The sequence below is a fragment of the Ptiloglossa arizonensis genome, chromosome 12, assembly GCF_051014685.1.
Source record: "Ptiloglossa arizonensis isolate GNS036 chromosome 12, iyPtiAriz1_principal, whole genome shotgun sequence".
NCBI classification, from domain to species: domain Eukaryota; kingdom Metazoa; phylum Arthropoda; class Insecta; order Hymenoptera; family Colletidae; genus Ptiloglossa; species Ptiloglossa arizonensis.
In genome coordinates, this window is record NC_135059.1 from 1,136,094 (window position 1) to 1,160,575 (window position 24,482).

The 24,482-nt window shown below is 39.5% G+C and overlaps 1 protein-coding gene and 1 long non-coding RNA gene across 3 annotated transcripts in view; one reads left to right on the forward strand and one right to left on the reverse strand.

The window, feature by feature from the left end:
- Glurb (metabotropic glutamate receptor B) overlaps window positions 1-24,482 on the reverse strand; it is a 219,279-nt gene that overhangs the window by 185,685 nt on the left and 9,112 nt on the right. The window lies entirely within an intron of this gene.
- Window positions 5,649-24,482, forward strand: part of LOC143153391 (uncharacterized) — a 127,284-nt gene continuing 108,450 nt past the window's right edge. The window contains exon 1 of the long non-coding RNA XR_012993803.1: window positions 5,649-5,720. This is a non-coding gene — a long non-coding RNA (uncharacterized LOC143153391). The remainder of the gene's footprint in view (window positions 5,721-24,482) is intronic.

Below are 24,482 nucleotides of genomic sequence, written 5' to 3' on the forward strand. Positions count from 1 at the left end.
AATTCGATTCGATTTAGAAATTCAATAATTCTGTTCGGAAAATTCGATTCGATTTAGAAATTCAATAATTCTGTTCGGAAAATTCGATTCGATTTACAAATTCAATAATTCTGTTCGGAATATCGATTCGATTTAGAAATTCAATCATTCGGTTTGGAATATCGATTCGGTTTAGGAATTTAATAATTCGGTTCGGAATATCGATTCGGTTTAGGAATTCAATAATTCGGTTCGAATGTTCCATTGGTTCGGTTGAAAAAGTCGATCGTTTCGGTGCATCAGTTTCGGTAATTCGGTTCATTTCGATCAATACGATTCAGAATTTTCGTTCAGAAGTTCCATTCATTTGATTTAAGAGAGCAATTATTTTGGTGAAATTTTTCCGGTAATTCGCTTTAATTTGATTAATTCGATTCAGAAGTTCTGCTTATTTGGTTCGAGAAATCATTATTTTCGTTCGCATGTTCCATTAATTTAGATGAAAAGTTCTACTAGTTTGGACTAGGAATTCGATTAATGTAGCGCAGCCTTCCATTTCTAGAGTTTAATACTGTAGCTGGATTCGAAAGAGGATCAACTTTGGGAACTTTTCATCGCTCACTTTGATAGATGAGAACCAGCTCAGTTTTCTCCTTACGAAGCGTATCAGAAATGATTCGTACCTTCGAGTTAAGGAAGTTTGCCCCTTTGTTCAAGAGTAATAGTTCCTAAAAAGTTTGAGCGACGAATTGATTCGAACCGAGCGTGTCGTAAACGAAACCGATACTTACTCGAACAAGATTCGTTTTATCGATAGTTCGAAAACGCGAAACGAATTCTAGATCTCTACGTGCCTTGTGCGCATTCAAACTACACTCCGAGGCCTCGAAATTCTAATTCGAAACTCGTCAGAAACTCGAAGAAACCCTGGTTTCGAACAACAATCGCGTCGCTATTACAGGGCTTACCTTCGCGCTTCATTTTTAATAGTATCGGACAGAATCGATGCATTTAATGCGACCTAATAAATTAAAAAACGTACCACCGGCGGCGTTTATTTTGAACTCGAAGGTAGAAAAGATGTCGGAGATTGAAACTATAATAAAAGGTGAGTCAATCTGTCTCTAAAGCAATTTCCTCTCGCCCAGCTGGCAGGAAATTTAATACGCGGAAGTGCTATTTTATGTCGTTGCAAATCGATACTTCTCGTTGCAATATAATACTCGAATAACATCGATGCAGAGGTATTTTCTGCTGTGTTGATCTCTAAGTACCGACGGCAGCGCTCGAAACAAATTACCAATAGCACTTAAACCTTTTGCGCACGCGACTAAACGAAATAAGAAAAATTACACGAGCGCTCGGTGACGCGAGTAGAAGGAACCGGCGAACGGAGAGGAAGGTTTATTCGAATTTGAATTTAAAATAGAGTCGATGTCGATCGTCGAGAACGAATACGCGATACTCGAGTTCAAGGAGGCATTCTGGTTCATCGCCTAAAAGAAACAAATTTTTTTTTCTTCGCGTTTTCGTAAAATCGATAGTCGTGAAAATACGTTGCTAAAATCTTTCGTAGGAAGGTAAACGGAGAGGTAAACATTTTACGAAAGTGACGCACAGTAGAAACCAGGCACGTTGCGATTTCAGAAACAACGTTGCACGAACACCGTATCGTTACTTTTTCGAACAAATGTATATCTGCTAATGCCACGGATAAACGAAGAAACGCACAACTTTCAGAAAACGATTCTGTATTTTCTAATATGGAAAAACGTGTCGACATTTCATTTCGAAACATAAACATTTCCATAATTTTCGATATTTTCTTTGCGCTCGAGGTTGTAGTTGAGGTTGTAGGAAACTCTAGTAATTTTTTCTCTTTTGTATACCACAATCAATGGTATCGACGTGATAAACTAATAGGTTACTCAACAAGTTTTGTCGTTTGATAAGAAATGGAGCTATTAGGTTCGTCGTTTTATTTTTCTAAAGATTTTTCTAAAGGTACTATATATGCTTGATGAACATGTGTGAAGTTTCATATAGATCCGTCGACTCGTTCGTATATTTACAGTTGTTCAAAATTGAAGTGTCATAGTATTTTTTTACAATGGAAGAAACGACAAAACTTATTGAACAACCTAGTAGTATTTTCCGAAATTGCATATGTCGGACGCAAAAACATTCGTACAACCATCGTTGTACGAATCATATATAAATACGTTTGCCACATTTTATACCGATTCTTTGGCTCGTTCCCTTTACCAAAGCAGGTAAGGGTCCAATGGACTCACGTAAGGGTCCAATGTCCCTTTTACTTTGTGAGATTCAAAAAATTGTTTTTCTTTTTTTACCTAATTTCAAGGCTCGTTGCCTGAAGAAAGAAATCTGTAAGCCTGGTAGCGGAATTCGAAAAATTGGCCGAGACGATGATTTTAGATTAACCGTGTCTATCTGGAAACTGATTCTTTTTCACTTGCAAAGGTGGTAAAAAGAAAAATACTAAGAAAGACTGTAGTCTACTTTATTTTGCATGCACTTCTAAAAAACATGATCACTTTACTTTTGATATTTCCCAACCAACTTGAAACCAAAGAAGACTTTCGTGAACGACTCGTGTTCTCATCGAGGTCCAAACTTGGCGATAAAAAATTATATCGTTGTGTCGTAAGTTTAGATACATTTAGAAAAAACGGTGCATCTATATAATTCGTACTATTTCGTCGTACACGACACACGAGTCCTGGATTTCGGCACAGATCGTGTCGTGATACGACACTCGTGGAATACTCGAAACACCAAATGCGTTCAGTTTCTGGAATTTCCCAATTCCGTGTCTTGACAACTGACTTCCGACTTCCAACGATTTCTTACCTTCCGAACTACCAACTGTCCCTTATTTCGTGCACGAAATTAAAAAGTTACGCCCTAGCTTTCGATCCGATACACTTATCCTTTTGACGGATACCTACGAACCAGCTAACGAACATAGTATTTCGTTAACTTTTCGTTCACCGTACTTTTTCAATAAACCATAGTACCACGATGTCGAGCATTCCTTGTGAACGTGTCTCGATCTTACCATGACTCTGTTGCGTTAATCTGTATCAGAGATGATGTATTCGAGTCATCGCACATTATATTACAGAGTATCGAACGATCATTCAATCCGTTAACCGAAACGATGCTCGACAAAAACGTTTATAATAATGTTTCGCAGCATGAAAAATCTTATTTCACACGACAAGAAATAGTGAATATTTGTAGTATCGTAATTTTAAGATAGTATACGTTTAGGAAAACAACTTTAAGAGAACATAATTTGAAGGATTCTGCCAGGTAGAGAGCAATAAATGGGAAAACAGAAGTTGATAAGGGTCGGAACCAGGCCCAACGAAAAGACGGTTGTCCAACCTCGATGCGTTGGCAAAATTTGGTAAGTAACGAGCGAGGGTGCAACAAAGTGTGCGGTTGAAACGAGGGAAAGCGGGTAAGGGCTTTCTCTTTTACGGAGGGAACAGCAATGTTGACTCTCGGGAGTCGTGAAACATTGAGAGTTGTACCGTGGTCACGTTATTTACCGATATCTAGCTTTTGTCTAAGTGTTAATTATTTACGATTAATAAATTATTCCACATATTTGTAGGAATTATCTTTTCCGGTTATTATGAAATAAAAAGGTGAGTACAGTTTTGGGATATGTGTATACCGAATGAGATAGTAGTAGAAATAAAACGTTAACAAAACACAGAAATTATAACTACGTTTTTCTCATTTCATGCGACACGACACGCTTCGGTTATTTTCCAACAATGACTGATCTCAAACACGCTTCTCTCGCATCCTATATCCTCGCACGCATTCATTCCCTTTCATTCCAATCTTTAATTTTTCTCATTCCATGCATCTGGTCACGTTCGCCAAAAATTTCCCAGTTTGGGAAAATTTCTCACCTCGAAAACACTTCGCTCGCTTGTTTGTTCCAACTACTTCAAATTTTCTCTTTTAATTTTGATTCCTTTCGTTCCCACGCATCGTCACATATTTAACAAAAAGAAAGAAACATAAAAATCTGTTTCTCGGTTGAAATGAGAATTCACGTATACAAACATTTTTTTTCGAAAGACACTGTTGGATGGATCGTTGACGGTCGGTATCGTGGGCAACCGTTTTGCGGTTAAAAGTGAACCCGGTAACGGTTCGCGTTCGTGTGTTTCGGGGCGCAATTAAATCAAGAGAATCGGGAGCGCGACGACCGCATAATACTCTTCGAGTAAACGCGAATCACGGCCAGTTTGCGAGCGTGAATCAAGAGCGGATCGATCGAGGGCTGTTTCGCAACAATATCATCGCGCGGCCAGCAGTTTACACGCGCGGTTGCACGCGCGGGGCGATATAATTGCTAGCTATTCAGCGTGGAAAGTTTCGGCGGCAAGTTGGTGAACATAATTTCATTCGAAACAGATGTTGCATATTGCTGGGAATTACACCTTGTCTCTTGCTAAATTAATCGCCGTATTGGCTCGAAGCCAACAATGAGTACCAGCTCGCATCGACTCACCTCCAATTTTCTGCTTTCGTGCAGTTTTCGGGACGCGAAATACTCGGTGGCAGCGGAACAAGAATTATTCTATTCGCGACGCGTACGTGACTTTTTCGATGTTCTCCGGACTAGGAATTTACATGCCCTTGTCCCTCTGACATTTTCAGTTCGTTCGGTCAGAAGTGTAGGAATTCCGATCCCTAATTAGGAGATGGCTCGACGTTACTTCGTGCATCTCAATAACGAATCGTTTCGAGCGAGGAATAGCCGTCGCGAATTTACGATCGGTATTCTCGTATACTCGTTCGACGAGGGAATTTCGAGGGAGCTGGAAATTTCGAAAATTTTGAAACATCGCGCGCAAGTGGAATAGTTCGTTCGTAATACGAAACTATTTTTTGTTCGGTGTTATAAGAGGGTTTGAGTGGACGTAAAACCACCGTCCCCCACCCCCGTCGGAAAATGCAAATTTTTTCACGTAATTGCTGTAGAACTTTGAAACCTATCGAGAAAAAGGGTTTGAACGTAGGTTGCATTTTATATTACTTACTTTCTTCTCGACCATCGGTGCACTTGTTTACAAAAATTGTGCAAAAGATTCGTTTCGGTAAAGCAAGCGCTCGTCGCTTGGGTAGAGCGTACAGAGGTTAAATGTTACATATCGGTCGTTATTTATTCGAAAACTGCACGAAAAACGTGAAATGTGTTTTTCTGAAAACGATGCTATTTCAAAATGGCAACCCTGATATTTCAGAAACAGCTAGGCCGATTGACGCGCGTTCGTTCGTATAAAATAATATATCTCGCTATTGTTTGAATTAGAATTATGTCGAAACTTTAATTTATATTTTCCAAGGCACCAATTTTGTAAACCGCGTTTAGCCGACCCTACCGTATTTATCCTCGCGCAGACGATAGCCGTGCTAATTTGATTAGTCTTAACTCGTTCCATAAGTTCGTGCTGCAGTGTGTTTATACTTCTTGCGATACGTTTCGTAGACACACAGAGGTGGAAGGACTTGGGTGACGAAACTGTTATGCTTCGGTTTAGTTTGCAGAAGTCACTCGAAAGCCATAGATCGTGATTTTATAAGAATTTTATGTTTCGTACCCGATAAAATCGCAAGTGAAATTTGTGCCCATTTTCGTCATTTTGTGTTGTACGAGACACGGAAAGAGGAATACGGCAACAAATATAGTAAATAAAATTTGTGTTGTTTATCGAGAAGGTCTTTCATCGGTTTGTACGTGCAGAGAATGTTTCGTTCGATTTCGGAAGGAAACTTTTAATCTTGAACCGAGGGATTTGTCGGTACCAGAAATGTCGCAAATGCTACATAGGCGTTTAAAACTGGGCGTATGTTAGTTTCATAGTTAAGGTTAAAATATTGCTTTACACGGTGGAAATATAAACGGCGCGAACTTGTGGGGCGACCTAATATACAGCTGCATTAATTTTGATATTCGCCGGTCGAACCGATATTTCGAAACACCGTGTACCCTGCGATCTCTATCTCGCGGAATATTGAAAATAATTACTTCATATTTTTTCTTTTTTTGCGGTTAATCGAAACGCGAATAAATGTTTTTGTAAAATCGCGGTGGATGGTGCGAGATAGAATTTTTTTAATTAATTCGTAAAAATAACCCCGAGCACGAGTGTCCGGAACAGTTATTCGAATACACGTTTGTTCTTAAAACGTAAAATGTAATTTCATTTTATAATTCATCGTCGAATTGTAACTTTTATCGAAAAGAAACGACGTACAATAATGGTTCATTTTTTTTTTTTATTACTCGAATTTGTTATCCACAGAGAAATGTTGCACATTTCTGGTCGATACAAATACAGTTAAACACCGTGGTGTCGAGTCGCTCGAATGTCGTCGATATGTATCGTATCGGTAACCATTAAAGCTATAGAGCACCCTCGACAGGAGCGGTGTCGTCACGATTTACAGGCTAATAAAACCGTACACGATAAATATCGCGTAACCACATTGGCCATCGTAGGTGTCTATGGCGCGGAAGCACGAGAGGCGGTTCTCACTATTTCTGGGACTGCTTCGCGAAGCAGTCGAGCGATATTAGGGCAGTTTGTTCCCCCTGAACCTCGATGGTGACCCTTTGTCCGGGACGCGGCACGTTCCCCGTGGGACTCGGATGGGTGATAAGTAAGAATATTGGCGACGACGTAGCTTCGAGTAGTTGGTTCCATCCGGTACAGGGAAACGGATATCCGACTCGCGACGCTTTGTAGGAAATTCGAAGAAATCCTTGAATCGCGCGGGGCAGCTTCGTAATGGGAATTAATCGTGTACGTATCGATATTCGATGGTTGCTCGGCTTTTGCCAAGTAATTCCTCGAACGTCTTTGAACCGTGTTGGAGTATCGAAATTTCGTTTGGAAACGAGCTGTTGAGAAACCGATACTAATTCCCAACCAATTGAACAACGATTTCCGGAAAGGCAATCGTCCGAATTAAAATCGCGGTTATCGAGACAAACGATGGTAGTTATGGTAATCGAGCGGTCGATTTGTACCTCTCGTCGAGAAGATAACGTATAATAGGTTGTTCGATGAGTTTTGTCGAACGACAAAACTTATCGAACAACCCGGTATACTTCTGTGCGAAATTTGAGTTCGAAGATATTATATTTTCACCCACTTCTCTTATTATGCTTTATCCGTTTACTTATTTACAAAACATATACCAATTTACATATTTTTCGCTTTCGTAAGTACTTTTATTCCAAAGTGTTTGTCGTATTATTTTTTCGTGTAAACGAAATTCATTAATTCGACCTTCGACCAACAACGACCACATTGGCATCGTTATTCGTCGAAAAGAGTCTCTCTTTCGTTGCGAATTTTTACGAGGGAAAAAATCGCGCGGTCGGTCACGGTTTAAATGTTTCAACCTCTCGTTTAGATCACCCTGTAGTTTCCAAGGAATTGATTACTCGAAGCCGCTAATAAATCGTAGCGTTATCTTTCTCGCCATAAGTAAATCGTTAAAGGGTAGCTTGCAGCCCTCTTGGTATACCGAAGCACCGTACGAACGGCACCCTTCCGCGTGTCAACAAATTCGACGGCGACACCTTATAAATAGTGAATGAACCCGGGTACAGGTTGTGGCAAAAGGTCGTGTCAAAATTGTCTCGGTGATGTGGAAAGAATTCGACGAGAGAGGCGATATAATCCGATTTTCGGTTTAGGGTAAGAAAAGACTCTTTCGTCCTACCGAGACAAATTTTATTTTTAAGCGAGGAATTACTCTGACTCGCGATGGTGAAAGACGTCGAAGACTTTGCGACTATAGGACCGTGATCGTTACCGTGTCTATCGAGCTCGTTTCAACTATCATTCGACGATAACACGGTAGATCGATCATTCGATGCTCGACTATTGTGTTCAGTGTGGTTTCAGTTAACGGATTACAAGACCGTTGGACATTCCGTGGTGTATCGTACGATGACGCGAATACGTTAATGTAACAGAGCCGCGTTAAGATCGAGATACACTCGCAAGGAATAGACGATACCACGGTACTACGATTTATTGGAAGAATGTAACGAATAAGGTTAATTTTTCAACTTCGTAGTCGGAATAAGGGAAAGTCTTCGAGGTTAAAAAATACGTTGAAGGTTAAAAGTTGGTAGTCGGAACACGAAATTTGGAAATTGTAGCGTTTGAAGCATTGTAAAATATCAGATGCACCGTTTTTTCTAACCTTGCGACGCAACAACACTATATTTTGTCGTAAAGTTTGAATCTCAGCGAGAACACAGGTTTTCCGTGGAAGTCTTCTCCGGTATTAAGGCGGTTGGGAAAAATTGAAAATAAAACGATTGCCTTCTTCGAGAGTGCGCGCGCAGAGGAAACTGGATTTCACTTATAGCGCTTACGAAATCGCGGATTTGCAGAGAAAGCTTTCGATTTTAAATCGAAACATTTTGTCCTGGTCGCGAGATTTCCAACAACAAGGACAAATAGGATACAATGGGACGAAGTTGATGAAAGGAACGGTGATGGGGATGATCTTTGATCGCGAATCCGCGCAAGAAATTTTATCAATACCCGAGATATTACGTAGCACGAAAGAGCCCTAACTGGACGAACAAAAGGACCACGCGAGAGGAGAAAGGAGAAGCGCGGAGGCGAGGGGACAAGCAATCCCATCCGTCAGGGAAGTCAGGAATCTGCCGCAGACACGATAGAAATCGGCTTCCAGTCTCGTTGGAAGCCGCGAGCCTGGAAAATAGATTAGGCGTGTTTTTACGTAGTTACTTACGAGATCCGTGGCGAACGAGGCGAGCCGCCTTCGGAAACCCGTGCCGGAAGCCCCGCGCTTTGTCGATAAATTTTGCGCCATACAGGGCGAAGATAAGGGCGTTGTTAACCGGCCGGACGGCATCGTGTAATCGCGCGTGATTCGTGGAGAAAACTTACACCCTCCCTTTCTCTCTTATTCTTTTTTTTTTTACCCCGTCCGGGATCTTTCCCTCCGATAATCGCCGTCCGCGATATCCAGGGGTCTTCGAACCGACGGAATGTTTTTTTGCGCGAGAAAATGCGTAATCCAGGGTGAGGTACATTTCGCTAAATCCTTGAGCGACTAAGAAGCTTCGTCCAGGATTCGAGGTAGAAAGAAAAGATGGAAAGATAAAAATCGTTCGTTCCGGATTTACGGAACGTTTTTCCCTAGCAAGATGTGGCGTCCACGACCTAAGTCCTCCATTATTTAGGACTTCGAAGTTTGTCGTAGAATAACGCCCGCGTTCGATGATTTGTAATCTTCCTCGCTTCTCGGGAAATGTCGAGTTTCTCGTCTTTGCTTCTATTCTATGTTATATCGTTTGAATATTTTCAGGGATAATATTGCCACGAACAGCTATTCAATGTTACGAAGATAACTTTACGTGTCGTTGCTTGCTCTCTGACTGAGAAAATCGTCGATGGAAATTGATCCGGCGAAGGCAAATTTGAATTTGAGCCCGATCAGAGAGCAGCGAAACGAAACGAAGCTCCTTGCTTTTGTATTATTCGCATTGTTTGTTCAATATTTGTTTCATTGTCGAAGTTATTAATCCAAGCGTCGCGGTCGAGCGAAGACATAGAAAAACTCAATATTGTACGGGGAGATTACGACCTGAACGAACATTTTATATTCGAGTAATTGTGCTTGAAATTCTTTTCAACGGTGAACGATCGAATTGTTTTTATTTCTACTCGTTTTAAAGTTATTTCATTCGTCGCGGTAAATTATATCGTAGCTTCGAAGTTCGATTCCAATATGGTTCAACGTCCTGTATATTTATATATACCGACTCCAGGTACAGATTCATTCAATTATTCTATCGTACATTCTTTACCATTCAGGATATCGAAGTTATTTTCGTTCTCGTGTTTGGAGCTTTTCGATGATTTGATTCGTAACGCATTGTTGTTGCACACGTTCATTAACTTTCTTTGTTCGCTAATGGTCGCAGTGGAAGAGATGCCATCCATCCATCCGCGACGCAGGATATCTCTACGAAGATTAATTCATTCGATGTGACTTTCCAATATCTGGAAAATTATCCGTCTCCATTGTATCTCGATTACTCGTTGGGACAGTTTTACGATGAAATTAAAATTCCTAGAGAAGAATGTACCCTAGGGAGCGCAATTATGTATATTTGGATCAACTCTGTTTTGAGTCAGTGTCATACTTATTAATTCGTTTCGGTCAGGTTTTTTAAAAAATAAAACGGTTCTTTAATTATATTTCATCTGGTCTCGTTTCTCTTCGAAAGAGTAGGATTGAAAAAACTGAAAAGATGGTACTGTCTGTCGATGTAGAGATGTTTTTAAGAACGCAGAAGGGGAAATTAAAATTTTTTCGAGGAGAGGCCAGAGATTTCGCGCGATCCAATGAGAGGGTGGCTGCCTTCTTTACCACGAAATTGCGTGTTCGCTGACACGATTTCTCTAATATATTCCATATGCTCGAGCTGCTGCCAGATAGGTGTGTAGTCGTCGAGATGTCAACTCTGAGTACCTAGTAATCGAGTTCCATTCCATTTGCTTTCTGACGGTTTTCGACACCTTCCTTTAGATGCTGGTGGCTCGGCCGGTGATCATCCTTCGTTCTGAGAATGACGCGAGTCACTAGGGCGTCGAAATTAAATGTCGACGCTGACGTTGAAAGAATAATATTCCTCTAATGGTATTTCGACGCGGATTTTCCTTAATGGATTTAACGACACCCGCAGATACCAAACCGTTGCAAAAATCCTGACAAGATATTTTAACGAACGACCAGACAAATTTATTATCGTTAAAATTAACATTTCGGTTCAAGAAGCGATTCTGTTGCTACATTCGGTGAGTGTGAAATTCTAATTATTACACGATACATGGTGACGTTACCGAAAGATTAATCAAGAAAATGGAAAGTAAATAAGAGAATAAAATTCAAATATTCACCCCGTGGAAAAGAATCAAACATAGGAATATAATCGCGTGCTTTTTATTATTTTTGCATTTACACGATTATAGAATTAATTATTAAGTCGTCGTATCGGTACGACTTATCCTAATACATATATTTAGTTTTTCCACCAACGTTGGAAATCTCCATACTTGTAACAATTCGAAGGGTTCTCTAAAATGTCCACTACGACGGAGGATAAGAAAATCTGAATAAAAGTTAACGAATGCGGAGGAAATATTATCGAAACGTTTGATTGGACAACAAAAAGAAAGCAGCTTCTTTCGAAACCCGGAATTGTGGGTCTGACCTCGTTCGAGACAAGCCTATTATTGTGCCCCCAATGTGCTTTGACATTTTCAGATATTTTCGCGAGTGGAATGCACGGCTTCTGTGAGTGGTTTTTTCTTCTTCCGATATCACGTTTCTACAAGATTCGAGGCGAAACGGGGGCACACGGAGATTTGTTTTAAAATTTGAAAACCTAATTTTATCAATGCCGAAGATTTTGATTGGCGCTATATCAAGGTCGCTTCCAATATTCCTTGATTTTTCCGGAAATTTGCATAGCGGATCCGCTGAAATGAAAGGTGACTGCGCCACACCGAGTGAACAGAAGCTTCCGTAAGAATTTCTTTCGATACTACACGCGCGAAGAGTACACGAGGAAAGAATTTCAGTAGTAGTCGGAATGAACTGCTCTCGAACTGCTATTCCCTTTGCTTCGAACAAGTAACCATTGATTTAGTATTTTCGTAAAAGTGGATATCGATCCCACGAGTGTAATTGACATATTTTCTCGCTAAATGAAAATTATAGAAACAAGCGCGTATACAGTGGTAAACACACGAACACAGAAGACGGTTATGCAAAGTTTAACTTTTAAGATTTAACTTTCAAGTTTACCAAACATGGATATGTTTTTCTATTAATTTTTCTTTCAAATCTACTGGATGGAGGGGGGCGGGGCATCCAAAATCATTTTAAAACGTAGTAAAAAGCAGCTTTTGTTTTCGAGAAATAAATTTTTAAAAATTCGACAATTTCCGTCGATGAATGTCGATTGTATTCGATAGAAATGCAAGGGTGTAGAAAATAACGTTAAAAAAAATAGAACGTACAATAGAATAACGGTGGAATTTCACGGTCGACACTTTGAAATTGAAATTTTCAAATTTTTAAGAATTTATTTTTTCGAAACGACGAAGAGGCGGTATTTGCCATTGTTCGATGTTATTCCGGGTATTCTATTCTACATATGAGAAATAGACAAAAATTGATAAAATAGAATAGAAACGCAATACGAAAATAATAGGCAAATAGAAACCGCAACATTAATTATCGTAAATTCCACGGTTAACTTTTGTATCACAGTGAAAGTTACTTACAGTCTATAGTTACGAGTTCGCAAGTTCACAGCAACTTTCTAAGTCAAAGTTATTCACGACTGCGTCTTTGTAAATACAGAGTGCGCTACGCCATCTGGGCGAATCGTACTATCCGTTCTGTTGACAACAGAAAAATATAGCCAAGGAAACGATTCATTGGTACAACAAAGTCTATCTTCCTATGACTTCGTTTCTATTTCATAGCTGGAACGGTGCATCTCTGCGAAGTGCAATTTTTAATCTTTACGCGACTCTGCTGCGATATACAATGTTGAAGTAGCATATTTTCCGACGTAAATAAGAAATTTCTGCTGCTCTCGCTCGTTTCGAATTTTAATCAAGTTCGATACAGATCGACACGCATAGGCGTGTAAATTGAATTTAAATTTTCAATAAATTATGCTTCCGTTCTGGTAATAATTTTTCCTAGTTTAGCTTAAAAATCACCCACAAAGTTTCCACAGCCATTTACATTTACTTCTTTCTCGCGAAAAAAAACATACGTAACGCATATAAAACGTTACGAGAATCTGAACGAAATGCCTTCGGGTTAAGTTGATTTAATTGGCGATAAAGTATTGAACTTGAAACTTGAAGCCAGTGCATCAATCTGCATCTGTACCCAACCAGTAATTATCGAAGCGTGCAGTCGAACGCGGATTCTGTAGATACCTTGTATTACGATTATTCGTGATGCCTTTGATCGCAGCAAGTTGCCATGAATTCCCGTGCTTGTCGTTCCAAGGACGGTATCATTTTACGGCCACATTATTGTTAGGTCGTTACTGCTGCTCGATGGAGCGTTTCTTTCGGTAGACTTGGCTCGACGATAAAAATTACGAGTGAAGTTAAGTGGTCATAATGAGTGCGCGCTGCAAAACAAGCCAGCAACAGGGCGTGGGCGTTCTAAAGAACGGCTGTGCATTCAGTATACCTACTTGCGGGAAGTTCGTCCTGAGAACTCGCTGAAGGAGACCTTATTAACGAAAGTGTTCAGTTTTTGCCACTGCGACACCCAGAGTGAATATTATGCTTTTACGTAACGAACGCAACTATATTCGCCCGATAAGGGGAGTTTACGAAGTAATTTTCTTCGTCGTTGGTGGTTACGGCACGAATCGTCACGTATAATTACTCGTCTTTCCGTCGATATCTCTTCGCTTTGTCCAGTATCTTGTAAGAGCAAACGATCGACTTTAGGGTAGTGTGGCACGAATTTGAAACGCGTTTCACTACCGCGAATTCTGCTCAATCTTAAAAGTAATTTTTGCAAGCAGAAGCAACGTACGTTTTTCCGTTTACTCGTTGAAATTTTTCGATTACCGTACAAGTCCTGCAAAATGTATTACACGTATTTACCAATCATTTCGCACATCGTTTCACGATAGAATGTAGTGTCCATCTGTTAATATTGCACCTGTACACGTTTCTTCGGATTCACCGATAGCTTTATCTTGTTACGAAATTATGGTCGCACTACGATGTAGCAGATAGAACGAGCTTTCGATCGATATGTATTAGAAATATGAAGGAGTAGAAAATAATTGAAAGAAAATTTGAATATTTGTCAAACGTAAAGTAATACGGAGCTATTGGGTTCGTCGTTTTATTTTTCTAAAGATGGTACTACTGTTTCATGAACATGTGTGAAGTTTCACGTAGATCTGTCGACTTGTTCGTATATTTACAGTTCTTTAAACTTGAAGTGTCATAGTATTGTTTTATAATGGAAAAAACGACAAAATTGATCGAACAACCTGGTAGAATTGCGTGAAGTAAGGTGGAGATGTAACGATTCTACGAGCGCAATATCTATCTACGAATAATATAAATTTGCATCGCCATAGTCGTTCGAGGTCTGTCAGATCCTACCGGAGTAGTCACTGCAACCTTAAGAATAAAGAGTTCGTAATAAGATTATTCGGTGAACAGAACCCGTACGATCGTTTCAGGACTGTTTGGAAGTTTTGCTCGTTCGACGAACGATGTTTGCCGCGTAATCGGCGTGTCTTTGAAATAATTAATCTCCCGACTTTCATCTCGTTCGATGAATAAGAGGGGTGTTTCCCGTCGCGGTCTTATCTACGCCGAGAATAATTACAGCGAAGCTTGGGTCGACGAACGTTAGTCAGGTTTCGATCTTTCGCGTTGGAAATTAATTTCAGGTTGTTAGTCGTTGCGTTCGAGCGTTGAAAAAGTTATTTTCCCACCGAGCCGAGAATGCGATAGCAGAAAATTACATTATTCATGAACGCGGTAAGCAAGGAAAACGCGTGGCGTAATTTCAGCAAGTTGCGAATCTTAAGCGTTATCGCGAACTGGAAGCGAGCAAGCCGAAAGTTATAGGTGCTCGGTTATATTGCGAGGGTAGAGTAATGTATACAATGTGAGGTATATTTTTGTCTGTACAAGATCTTTTATGCTTTATTAGCGCAATTGGGCGGTCGGCTCGAGGGGAGTAGATTGCCAAAGTATTGCGACGATTCTTCGAGAGATTTTATTTATTTGTTCAGTGTAGCGAGTATTCTTCGAAGTAAGTAGAAAATAGTCGGTAGAAATAAGTAGAAAATAGTTCGAAAGAAGTGCGAAGGAAAAATTAACGCACGATGCAAGCTTACGGCGGTAAATCCCCCGTTTTTGGTCATTGTTTAAATTTCTTTCATAGATCTATCGCTTCGTTTTAGCTTTAAATGCGCGACGCAAAATTTGTGCATCGTGTTCGACGTAAAGAGAGTGTTTATTCGAACCAAGTACGTAATTCCCCGTGTATAATCTGTACCTTCCGTGTAGGAATAATTAGGATTTTCCAAAGATCGAAAAATAATCAGATTCAATGGAGAATTAACTTGTTTAAAATGAAAGTGGAACACTTCGTAGATGTTTTCCTTAAGTCGACCAATTACGCGATAAAGGGGCGTTTGAGCGTGGCGTGGAATGCTTAACCGTGATTATAAAAAACAGATAGTTCCCTGAATATTATGAGAATTTTAATTAAATTTGCGAGACACGAGGTGCCCTGAACGTATAAAATTTCCAGAGAGTGCAGCCTGTTTCTCGATAGAGCAAGTTTAACGAAACAGGGCCGAGGTTCTTGCGTATAATCGGCATACACGTTATTACAATAATCAATTTTGTCGTCACAAATGTACCGTAATCGCGTTTGATGTTCCGCTGTATCGACCATGAACACGTATAAATATTCCATTGCCCGGAGAAGAGTTTCATTTGTCGTGAAACAGTACAGGGTCGATCGCGCGGACAATTTATACAAATCGAATATATTGACATTTTAGCTAGCCTACCATCGAACCACGATTTCCTTTCGGCGCGTAATACAAAGATCTCTTTCAACGTAACTTTAACACGAAAATGAATCTTCTACGTAAAATATCGTTTCGAGGCGCAGTTTCGTTAAAACGTCTTTAATTCTTTGTTTTTACAGGTCAAAGCATCGGATCAACGCAGAGATTTTTTTGCCTTAAACAATGCTTACGTTTTCCAACATTTAAACATATTTTATTTCACTTAATAAACACGATTATTCGTAAGTTTGTATTTCTCCGTTTTTTAACGCGTGCAACAATCAGGTATACTATCACACCTGCGACGAATTATTTCTACTATTTTGTTCGCACAAGTTCTCTCCAAGTATCAACTTGTTTTGTATAATCGTAGGAGATCCGAAACAAGAGCTTGAAAACACGTTGATAAAAGCTCGAGAAGATTTTGGCATTTGGTGGATCATTCCTTTCGTCTCTATCTTCGTACGAACATTTTCGAATCGTGGAGAATTGTTTACAGAATGAGTTTTTTAAAAAATGTAAAGCTACATCGAAACAAGAAGAAATCGTATCTCTTTCTGTCATTTTTAGAAGCTACGATTCCATATTTGCGATACTTTTAATCTTCAAACGATAATTCAACTCTCCTTGGTTCGTCGATGTCTTGTGTTCTCCTTTGTGTTTAACATCGGCTAACGTGTTAACATGCACGAGCACGAGCTTCGTCCCTGTCTGTCGTTCAACGGACCCCTGTACGTGTGTTGGCAACAAATATTGTCTTTGTTAACGCTTGCCCATACCTCGTGCCCAGCCGTGTATTTAACGCGTTACGTTTCGCGCTAGGCTCGTTACAAGGCCTCCTTGAACTTCGTTATTTCCGCCACTTATGAATATAAACTGTTCTTCCTTATTCTTCGAATTGCTGGGAGTTGACTAAATTTTCAATTTTTCTTTTCTCTTCCCCGTGCTTCGTAAATAAAAAGTATATACTCGGTTCTCGTTTTTCTTGCACGACTGCTTGTTTGGCCCGGGTCAAGTGTCGGCGATTCAATGAAAGATCAACCCACGGGAGATGGAGTTATCGTCGAAGAGTTTTCCCCTCGCATTTATGAAATATTTGAAGTATCGTTCGCTGGCTAATGAGAGCGAACAGAGAATCGCTCGACGTTTTATTTACCGTCGTTTGGGATACTCTTTTCCCTTAATCCCTATCGGGAACTGCACGACGCCGGAGGTAATTTTTTTCCATCCGTGTACGCAAAAAAACAAAAATACATGCACAATGAATCGTCGAGTTGCAAAAATTCGTATTTACGCCGCGCGTCCCCGTTTATATTTTTGTACAAACCCGGTGTGTATGTGCGCGCACGTATTTAAAAATTAAACAAGCTTGTCGTTTCTGCAATTTTTCGTTTCGTATAGAAGTATACTTAGATACGTTTGACTTTAAATCATTTTCGAAACTCGGATTAAAAGCGAAAGAGATCGGTTTCAAATGATCGCTATTTCCGAGATTTTCGAGACCGCACCGATAATTTCGTTTGTTACTTCCATTCTGAATTTTATCGCGATTAGATCGATTTTCACGCGACAATGGTACTCTACAGTCGAGCAGAAAGAATAGACACAATTCAGATTTATAGCAAAATCGGAAGAAACTTGGCTCAAGCGTGCCAGTAGTACATGGAAAGGTATCTCGAGAGAAAACCATCCTCCTCGACAAACTTTCAACCGAATAGTTCAATCATTTTGCGACACAGGCGGTGTTCACTCGCTCGGAAGGAATCAACGTAAGATCGTTATTGGAGAACAGTCAGAAATTGCTGGTTTGGCTGCGGCAGCAAACGATCCTCGGATTTGTTGTCGACAAATTGAACGTCATTCTGATATTCCAGAGACAAGTGTACTCCGCGTCGTAAATTCCATTCGTTCCCTATTTCTTTGTATCGGGAAATTCGTGGCACCGACTTTCAGAATCGCATCAATTTTTCCGAGTGGATCTTTCACCGTTTACAGAGAAAGGAAAAGCTTTTTACCAATATTCTTTTCACCGATGAACCAACGCTTACCAACTATGAGGAATTAAATGAGCGTAATACGCACTACTGGGCCCATTGAAACTCGAAAATGGCCTCGACAAATCGTTCCCCAGCGTCTATGGAGCGTAAATGCACAGTGTGGTCTTCTCGAAGATCGGATTACCGATCCATTTTTCATCGATATTACTTCGAATGGGAAGAAATATGCACATTCTTTTTCTATCGGATAACCGAAGCTACCGGAAGAAATTCCTTCGGCTCGTAGAAATTGGACGCGGTATTTACACGACGGGTGTCCAGATTACAATGCACTCGTAACTCGAATCAAAATTTTTCTCAACGTCGGTTGAGATCTGAAAATAGACGATCGTTTGGTTGCTCGTCCAGATATTATTTCGCGAGACTTTTATCCACGAGGAGCTACGAAAGCAGTCGTTTATTACGTGCAAACTTGCAGGAATGTATCGTAACGGTACGTAGTAATTTATTCAAGGTCAAGAGTTAGCGGATATCGTTTCAAGCATTTGTTAAAGCAAATTTTTCCATCGAACCTACTACTACTGTGTCTCTTTCGATACCTTTGTTTCGTTTTGTACGCGATCCTGAGAAAAAAGTTATCCCAATCGTGATATTTTCTCTTTCCAATCACACATTTCCCTCCTCTGGTATTTCTTCCTATACAAACCGACATAGATATTTTAGGTACACAAACTAAATGGGACACCCCGTATGATACAAAATAAACTTTTTCCGGTCAAATGCAATTGTACTTTTCCGTTAACATAATTCTTTCGAAAGCTTCACCGTACCGTGGCTAATGGAATCGAATACTGCAAAAACTGTGGTACGTGTAAGTAAAATGCACAGCGAATAAAGAAAAATTTTATTTCGCATTCCGCGAAACAAACAAGTTTCGTTCAAAGGCCACTGAGACGTAAATTGTTACGATGTCTCGAATTATTTCAACGGTCCTTTGTTTTTGTTTTCAAGCTTCCCGTGTATGTTGATTTGTACGATTCTTCCGCGAAAATAAAGCCAGAAATCGATCAAGCTAAATGCACAGATCGTACGAACCATGGACTGGATTTGTCTAGTATCGAATCTATCCGTTTTACTTGGCGCAATTTACTTGTAAATACTGCAAAATCGAGGTGTGCCGGATACCGACGTTGAAACAACTCGAAACGTAATAACGTGATCCAATCGCGCGATTATTTCTATCGTTACCGCCAAGTATCGTGAAAGACGTTTCTTTCGTCTCGGTTAAAGTTTTCTCGTGCATCTAAGTTCACGCGGCTTAAACTTTCTAATTTTTCTCGTGCTTCCGTAACGAAAGCGGGAGCTTAACTTCCTTATGCCCGCGTCTCGTCGGGTAACCTAAATTGCTTCGTTCGAATTTTAATTAAAACTCTTAAAAAACGAACACTCGACAAATTTGTTACTCGCGATACCGCGTCTACGATACTCGGCGACTTACGCGGACGAAAATTACACGTATCCGACCCGAGAAACGTTCGCGAATCGCTCCGGGGAAATATTTATTCGATTCTCGACGGGGACGGACATTTTTTACCATTTCGTGCAACGAAAATTACGTCTGGCTTGGACGCGACCGTCGTAACTTTGAACAGAAATCGTTGTTCAAGCGTATTTCGAGTTCCGTTTACAAACCAGGTAGCATTGCTTCGATTTTACCATTATCCCCAACCCCGCCGCGTCTTCGCGCCATGAAAAATGGTGTTTTTAGACCGCTTGTCCGGAAACGGGTCGTGACAAATTGCCGCGTCCATTGCTCGCAGCAACGTTATCTCCGCACGTTCGCGTGCAACTTCTGCGAAAAAATTTGTCTTTCGCGGTCAGATTAACGCGAATTCAGATATTCCGGACCTCCGCTGGCCCCGAGGTTCTTACGGTCGATACCGTTCCGTGAGGTTTTCAGGTCCGAATACCGAGATTTCGGGAAAATGATACATAGCTTGTTTCGGAGTAGGGGAAAAATAGATGTTCGAAATAGGAAGTGTCTGGTAAAAATTTCTATTTTTTTCAATACGCGGAGGCAATTTTTTATGAATTTTTTTCGAACGCTTGGTCGAACAAACGATACCTCGAATAACTATTTTACGCGCAGTTACGCGAATAGTATTCGAAGTGATCGAAAATTACGCGTGTATTTGGTAATATTGCAACGTTACCGTTGTCTGAATTTGATAAATGAATGGAAAATGAATTTTGTAAAGCTCTTAGCGTGATAAATTGTTCTTATCAATGGCGATCTGATAATCGGCAGTAATAAGAACCAAGAGTATGTCAAGCTAATATATCGAGCAAAAGGTCATTTAAAATGACTTTTCAGTGAAATAAATCGGATGTATATTTTCGATATCGTTTGTTTCTTACGAATTAAATGTGCGAATCAAAGACGATCGTTATGTTTTTTCTATTCGAATTCAAAACGTCGTTGTAAACGTAAAATAAATATTCTATTTCGAGACAATTCTAGAATAAAAAAATTCTAGTGTAGAAATATCGTGCGAAATAGTATATTTTTAGAGTTGTATTGTATTGCGTATGAATTGTACGGAATTAATTTCATATTTTCGGCAGTATTGAGCTGCCATTGTTTCGATCTGATAAAGTACCGATACTAAGTTGCGTCTCCGGGTTATTATTTATTTTAGGTGTCTGTGCTCGTGTCGTGGATTATGGATCATCAATCTATGAATGCGTGTATACGTTATGTGTACCGTCAACAGTTATCTGTCTTATGCGGAAAATTATGCAGGGGGCCTGTATAAAGCGTTATAAGCTATTTTCTTGGAGACCCTCAGGGTTAGAGACAACATTTGTTTCGGCATATTAGAGTTCACTGAGAGCTTTCACGTGACGTGCAATGATAAATCGAATATAACGGTATATAAGTTTTTTCAATTCGGGATCGTCCTTTTATACGTGAACGATATCTTTTTGAAATATTTCTTTGTACGTAGTGTAGGAATTTACATTCAACTAGTCAGTGTTGATGGTTGTAAAATAAGGGTGAATAAAGTTCTAGGATATACGTGTATTGAATGCTGTACACGGCGCGTTTCGATGATTTTCCAGCGACCGCTCTTGATTGCCAATAACTGCCAATGACTGCTAAAGACTGTCCAAACGCTCTTCTTTCGCACCTTGTATCCTCACACGCGTTCATTCCCTTTCGTTCTAATTCACAATCTCTCTTGCTCAATGCGTCTGGTCACGTACGCCGAAAATTCCCTAGGACAGCGCTATCTCGATCGCTCTTCTTTCATTCTTCGCTCGCTCGTCTATTCCAAACACTTCGGATTCTCTCCGGACAACACGCAATTCCTTTCATTCTCTCGCATTACCACAGTAGTATTCTACATAGGAATTATTACAACGCGATTGCACTTTCAAGCTCTAAAGAGTATCGATCATAACTCGGATGCAGTGTCTCTTGCTCTTATGTACACCGATAAATCAATCTGATGCAGAAATTGCCGCGAAGTGTCTGCAAATTCCAAATCCATTTAGAACTGATCGAAAACATCGTGGCCCCACGATTTGAATATCGGCTCCGAACAATCCTTTTATACACTTGCCTAAGTTAAAGAGGATTGAACGTATCCAATCGATCGCGGAACCGTTCGAGAGATTGTTGTTTGAATTTACATTTTATTGAAATTTTTTTGTAAACTTTTTCACGGTATATTTACAGAAGACTGTACTGTTAATTTGAGTATGGAATATGAAAAAATCAACGTATCGGAAAAAACAAAATGTTCGGAATTGCAAACAGATATCGGTTACTGCTTGTTTCAGCATCGATGCGGATTAAGAGTATACGCTACGAGAAATATTTTCGGTGTAATCCATCACGAATGATCTCAAATACTTGCAAATTATGGGGTAATTTAACCGTGAAAAATTCCGCACGTGGAATAATTCTAAAAAAACACGAAGCTCTGTCGCTGTATCATTTTCGGAATAAGAAAACCAGCGGTGTCCTTACGGTACCATTTTAAACAATTTTTTCACACGTCGAGGCTTTTCATTTTTCCGTATTGTGCAATGTGTACGAAAGTTTCTTTTCCACGAAGAAAACGTAAAATGTGTACCGTCAACTTTATTTCTCGCACCGGCGATTTTATGCGCGCGTTCTTGAAACACTGTGCTAGAGAGCATTAAAACTGTGGAAAATTTTGCGCAACAAAATTGTGTGTGCTCTAAGTCTGCGAGCTGGTGGTATATTATCAGGTATGCTCGCTCGTAACGAATGAAAACCACACGGACGGTAGGGAAACAACAACATCGCTATAGTTTCAGATGAACGTTCACGTTCGACGTGTTTTAAGTGCCCCCATAAAAGTATTAATAAAACCTGTTACCATCTTGAATACCAACAAGATTGCGTCAGTGAGATTAACAAAAGTTTGCCGTAGAAGTAAAACGCGTATTGGTTGTTACTTTGTAGCAAGATTAAACACGAGGGTTGAATAATTAATCGAAGGGAATGGTAAGAGACGATATTGCTCAGACAATCGTTGAGTATAGTATTCTTTATAAGAATATTACGTTCACAATTAATTGCACAATGTTCCCATTTTTATCTTTCATACAGTAGCATTTTTACCAATGAGACTTGGTAAGGAAAATCACTTCTTACTGTGTTATCTAACTGCTCAGTAATTTATTTAATAAGAGGATATCCACTCGACGATTCGTTGTTTAATCTCCTTTCTCGTGTATTGTACTGTTCTATTGTTCTTTATATACTACTATGCGTACCAACTGAATTAATTCTTAATATCGGTCGACACGTACGTGGCCTCTCAAAATTATAATTTTCTAACACGAACACAATTACGTAATAGAACTCGACGAAATGGAAAAAGATCTTTGCAAATATTTGTGATATAGAATTTCATGGATTTGCAGATTATCCGTACTATTGACGAAATTATTATAGCTCGATAGTGAAGAGATTACTGTTATCGATACTGGTAACAGTTATGGATAAACAAATTTTCCATTTCTGTAGATTTGCGGGATAGTCGGTGACTATCGTGTCGAAACCTTATCGACTCGAGCTTCCAGAGCATCGCAACTTTACCGACGGGCGATATTGGAGCTTTCAGGATATCAGAGAAAGCTTTCCAGAATCTTGTATATCGACATCGCTACCCAAGCTGCAAATGATCATCTAACGTAACTTTGATATGTTGGAATAATTTTTTGAAAACACAAATACACGTCTCGTGCTTTTTATATCCTTAAAAATGTTTAAAAATAATTTCTTCCATGAAAACGATAAGAATTGTTAAAAATCATGTTTATAGTATTGTACAATTCCAGTTGTTTCTTACACATGTCCATTTTATAATAATCAGGTTCGATATCAGAATTCAAACTACTCCATAAACTAACCAATGATTCCACATTAGATTTTTTAAACTTTCAATTCTTTTTGATTTGCGCTTCCTCTGAAAGTTTAGGAAGAAGCTGAATCAGTAACAATGCTTTATTGTAGATGTATTAGGCTGTTGAATAGTTCTCTTTTAATAATAACTTCATTCACCCTTGCATTAATTTCTCGTATCCAAAGGATTACGAAAATGATCATACTCTAGTATTAAAAATGAATTATAAGATACTATTTGCAAAGAAGAATCCATTTACTATTCCCAAAGAGCTTTTTTTGCTATTGTCACAGTATTATCTTACGCAAAGTTTGCCTTTGAAGTGGAAGAATTCCTTGCAGATAATAAGAAAGTATCCATACCATCGACGAGGTACAGGATAAACCGAACATTTTATGAAAGTTGGTGTCGCACGAACTGAAGTACCGACTTTGCGAGAAAACAGTGGTTTTGCAGCGCACTCTGCCTTTAAGCACGACGACTGTAGAAAACACGTTCAATTCGATCACGGAAATCGGTAAAGTTAACAAATCCAGAAAACTTATCTCCATATTTCACCTCCACGACGATACTACCGAGCTGGAAAATATTTTAACAATAAGTTCCACTCTCGCAGCTTAATGCTAAAATGAATGGTGCATGAAATATTTTAACAATGCGAGAGCAAATGAAACTTGGCATATTTTAACAAGGTGCTAGAGTACGCAGAACTAAGAATAATCTTAAAGCTATTCTAGCACCCAATTAAAATTTTCCAAGTTCCATTTATTCTCGGATTCTCTGCAATGTCTAATATTCTAAGGTAAATACAAATGATTGAACGATACTCGAAAGTTTAATATCTCTTTCTGTGCATCGTAAATTAGGACCGTGTAAAAGAAATGGAAGCAAGGTGGAAAAGAAAACGAGTTCCACCGAATGAATTTATTCGAATACGTTCAAGTCGCATGCATACTATAGTTTTATACATACTGGATATTGTAAAGCAGAATTCAAAAATCGGTACGAAACTTAAAAAATTTTAACACGGCTCTGGGGTAGCTGTATCTTTGATATTTCGGTTTTGGAAATTTAATTCAAAATATCGAATGATACCGGTAATATTTTCGAGGCATCTACAACAAATAAATGCGTCTCTTCAAATTTGTATTCGCGTTGCAGTCGGAGTAGATCGAAGAAGATTCATTCGTTTTCCTCGCAAATTCTGAAATCGAAACATCGCGATCACTTCTGAGATGATTCGAGCACGTCCCATTTGCTGATTTTGTATTCGTATCGCGGGTATACCGTAGGTGTCTGTATCGAACTCGTCGCCCATGCGATTATACACTATAGGATGGTGATCCTGGCGAA